Below are 4,548 nucleotides of genomic sequence, written 5' to 3'. Positions count from 1 at the left end.
CAAACACTTGTAACTGTGAAAGGAGACGTTAGATGAAAGACCGTCGCACTCCAAGGGTTGTCTCGCAGAGCTGAGGACAAGGCCCTTTCCGCATAGGGCCTGCGTTCGTTTTCAGACACTTCTAACCTAATGAAGCAAGTCGATCGTTGAAAGGTAGTTCCCCGGTGTCTCACAGAGTTGAGTATACGGCCCTTGCCGTGGAGCACCCGCAGGCATCTCAAACGCTCGTAACTTAGTGAACCAAGGTGCGAGTGGAAGGAGGATGGTCACCCCGCAGCGTCGATTCGCAGAGTTGAGCGTATGTGACCCTTTCCACCCTTTCCGCCCTGCCTGGTGTTTCACGAACCCTTCTGGGTTCGTGACGTCACAGACTAGTGACACGCTGGTGTCACCACCCTGGTGTGTCGCAGACTGCAGTAGATGGCGGCGCTTCCCTCCGAGTTCCTCGCACGCCTTCCACAAACAGGACCAACTTGGTGAAACGAGAAGCTAGTTGAAACCATGGGATTCCGGCACCGTGTGGCTTGAGAGAGTTGAGGACGTGGCGCTTTCCCCATCGGCCCCGCGTCCGTTTTCAATCGCCTGTACCATCGTGAAACCAGATTTCAGTCAAAAGAGAGTTTCTCCACGATACTTGTTTCCACACGCTCGCGCGTATTGTGTCCCTTTCCCCACAGTTTCCGCAGGTGTTTCCACACACGTCTAACGTAGTGAAACCTGATGATGTTCTTGAAGGATGGCTTCACCACCCTGTTGTTCCGCAGAGTTCGGGCACAGGCCACTTTCCGTGTAGGCCCTGCGTAGGTTTCAGGCCACGTCTAGCTTTGGGAAACGAGATGTTAGGGGAAAGGTGCTCTCCACGAAGTGGTTCATGCAGTTGGCACAGAGGAACTCTCGTTGTGGGCCCTACCTTGTCTTCCAACTATTCTCACTGAGTGCAAAGAGATGCAGTTACCTGAGAGATGTTTCCCCACAGTGTTGTACCACAGAGTTGAGCGATCCGTGCCACTTCCTCACCCCCACCCCCACCCCCACCCCCACCCCCCATAGGCCCTGGGAGTTTTCGAACACTTTTAATTTCATCCAGCGAAAGCACAGGGCCGTTGAAAGAGGGCTTCACCGCCATGTGGTTTCAGAGATTCGAGGTATGGCCCTTCCCACACACGCCCCCGCATGGGTTGAGGTTTTCAGACGCTCCTCACCTCGTGATACAAGGTGTTCCTGGAAAGTGGCTTCCGCCAAGTGCAGTTTGACAAAGGGTACGGCACTGCGGGCACAGGCCCTGCATAGTTTTGCCAACACTTGCGACTTACCCCAGACGACGTGTCTGCGGAATGATGGGTTCCCCGCAGTGTCGCACCGCAGAATGGAGTCTATGGCGCTCCGCGTGTAAGCCCCGCATAGGCTTTCCAAATTGTCTCACTTGGTGAGACCAGACGCTCCTGGAAAGAATTTCTCACGACCGTGTGGTTTCAGAGAGTTGAGTTTATGGCACTTGCCTCATCGCCTTCTCCTAGGTTTTCAAACACTTGTAACAGCGAAAGCAGAATGTGCGTTGAAAGACGGCTCCACCACAGTGCAAGCAGGTGTTGTTTCCCAGCCTTGAGGATTTGACACTGTCCACAGAGGCCCCGCCTAGCTTTTCCAACACTTCCAACTTCGTGATGCGAGACGGTAGTCGAAAAGGGGTTTGTTTCTGCAAAGTGCAGTGCGACAGAGCCTATGGCCCTATCGGCACAGGCCCTCCAGAGTTTTTCACAAAGTCTAACTTAGTGAGATGACAGGTTTGTTGGAGGATGGTTTCCCCACAGGGTTCTTTCCCAGGCTGGAGTCTGTGGCACTATGTGCCTAGGCCCCGCGTTCGTATTCACACCCTTCGAAGTTAGCGAACCGTGATGCTGGTTGCGAGAGGCTCCCTCCCGCGTATTCTCTCACTGGGTCGAGCACGTGTCACTTTCCAGATGGTTCCTGCCTAGGTGTGCATACCATGCGAGATGGTAGCGAAAGGTGGTTTCTGCGGAGTGCAGTTGGACAGAGTCTATTATGTACTACGGCACGGTCAACACTGGACCCATAGCGATTTTTCAAAGCCTTCTAACGCAACGAAATGAGGCGAGTCTTGAAAGATGGTTCCCCGCTGTTGTTTCGCAGAGGTGAGGATTCGGCACTTTTACCGTGTAGGCCCTGCCCACGTTTTAAAAGAGTTCGCAGCGAAACCTTGATAGACTTAGTTGGGAAGACTGTGAGACCCCAGTGCTGTTTCCAGAGGCGAGGGTATGGCACTTGCCGCATAAGCCCGCCATCCGTTTTCGACACAGCAGCCTCAGTGAGACAAGATGCTAGTGGAAAGATGGCTTGCCCAGGGCGTTTCGTGCGGTGGAGTGCCTGGCACCTTGGGTGTAGGTCGGCACGGGTTTTCCAACGTGTGGCTTACCGCAACTCGGTGTTAGTTCCTCAGCTGATTCCTGCACACTTTCGTTTCTCGGGGTTGAGTGCATGGCCGTGGCGTCGTGGGCCCCGCATGGGTTTTCAAGCGCTACGTAACCTTACTGACACGAGGTGCCCGTTGAAAGATGGTTTCGCCATCTTGTTCTTTGCCAAGAGGTGAGCGTACGGCACGTTGCGGGGCGGGGGGCACAGTCCTCGCACGGCTGTTCCAACACCTCTCACCTGGGGGAACCCAGACGTTAGCCGGGAAGATGGTTTCTCCACAGCGATCTTTCAGAGTCGGGTGTGTGCCACTTTGCCCCCAGGGTTGCCGGCATTGGGTTTCAGACGCTTCAAAGTGAGTGAAACAAGACGTTACTCGAAAGACGGTGATCCCACCGTGTTGTTCCTCGGAGGGGAGTATAGGGCACCTTATGCTTCGGCCCCGCAAGGATGTTCCAGCCCTCCTAAATGAGTGGAGACTCAGGGTAGTTGAACGACGGTTTCACCACTCTGCCGTTTCACAGAGTTGAGTAGCTGGCCCGCTCCGCATACGCCCTGCAGAGTAGAGTCTTTCAAACGTATTCGGCAGAGCGAAACCAGACGGGACTTGAACCAGACGGCCTCCCCACAAGTGCTGTGTCACAGAGTTCAGTATGGGGCATGTTTCCCGCTAGGCCTCGCCATAGGTTTTCAGGCACTTTTAACTTACACGAGGTGACTGTGGAAAGATGGCTTCCCGACCGCGTCCGTTGTGTTGGGTACATGGCGCTTTCCATGGAGACCCTGCATTTCCTTTCCAGCATTTCTGACTTCCGGAAACAATGTCTGAGTTGAAAGACGGTCCCCTCTCCCCTTCCTCCTCCACCCTCTCCCCCCGTCCCCCCTCCCATACACACACACACACACGCACACACACACACACACAGTGTCGTCTCACAGAGTTGATTGACTCTACGGCACTTTCCTCAGGGGCCCCCGCATGGTTTTCAGACACGCGTCAGCCAAACCAGCTGTGAGTCGAAGGATGTGTAAGCAGCCGTGTTGCTTCCAAGAGTTGAGTACATGGGCCCTTTCCGTGCAGCTGCCCCCCACAGGTGCTCAAACACTTGTAACTGTGAAAGGAGACGTTAGATGAAAGACCGTCGCACTCCAAGGGTTGTCTCGCAGAGCTGAGGACAAGGCCCTTTCCGCATAGGGCCTGCGTTCGTTTTCAGACACTTCTAACCTAATGAAGCAAGTCGATCGTTGAAAGGTAGTCCCCGGTGTCTCACAGAGTTGAGTATACGGCCCTTGCCGTGGAGCACCCGCAGGCATCTCAAACGCTCGTAACTTAGTGAACCAAGGTGCGAGTGGAAGGAGGATGGTCACCCCGCAGCGTCGATTCGCAGAGTTGAGCGTATGTGACCCTTTCCACCCTTTCCGCCCTGCCTGGTGTTTCACGAACCCTTCTGGGTCGTGACGTCACAGACTAGTGGACACGCTGGTGTCACCACCCTTGGTGTGTCGCAGACTGCAGTAGATGGCGGCGCTTCCCTCCGAGTTCCTCGCACGCCTTCACAAACAGGACCAACTTGTGAAACGAGAAGCTAGTTGAAACCATGGATTCCGCACCGTGTGGCTTGAGAGAGTTGAGGACGTGCGCTTTCCCCATCGGCCCCGCGTCCGTTTTCAATCGCCTGTACCATCGTGAAACCAGATTTCAGTCAAAAGAGAGTTTCTCCACGATACTTGTTTCCACACGCTCGCGCGTATTGTGTCCCTTTCCCCACAGTTTTCCGCAGGTGTTTCCACACACGTCTAACGTAGTGAAACCTGATGATGTTCCTTGAAGGGATGGCTTCACCACCCTGTTGTTCCGCAGAGTTCGGGCACAGGCCACCTTTCCGTGTAGGCCCTGCGTAGGTTTCAGGCCACGTCTAGCTTTGGGAAACGAGATGTTAGGGGAAAGGTGCTCTCCACGAAGTGGTTCATGCAGTTGGCACAGAGGAACTCTCGTTGTGGGCCCTACCTTTGTCTTCCAAACTATTCTCACTGAGTGCAAAGGAGATGCAGTTACCTGAGAGATGTTTTCCCCACAGTGTTGTACCACAGAGTTGAGCGATCCGTGCCACTTCCTCA

This window comes from Panthera onca, chromosome D4, assembly GCF_046562875.1.
Source record: "Panthera onca isolate mPanOnc1 chromosome D4, mPanOnc1 haplotype 2, whole genome shotgun sequence".
NCBI lineage: Eukaryota > Metazoa > Chordata > Mammalia > Carnivora > Felidae > Panthera > Panthera onca.
Note: the sequence above shows the minus strand (reverse complement) of the source record.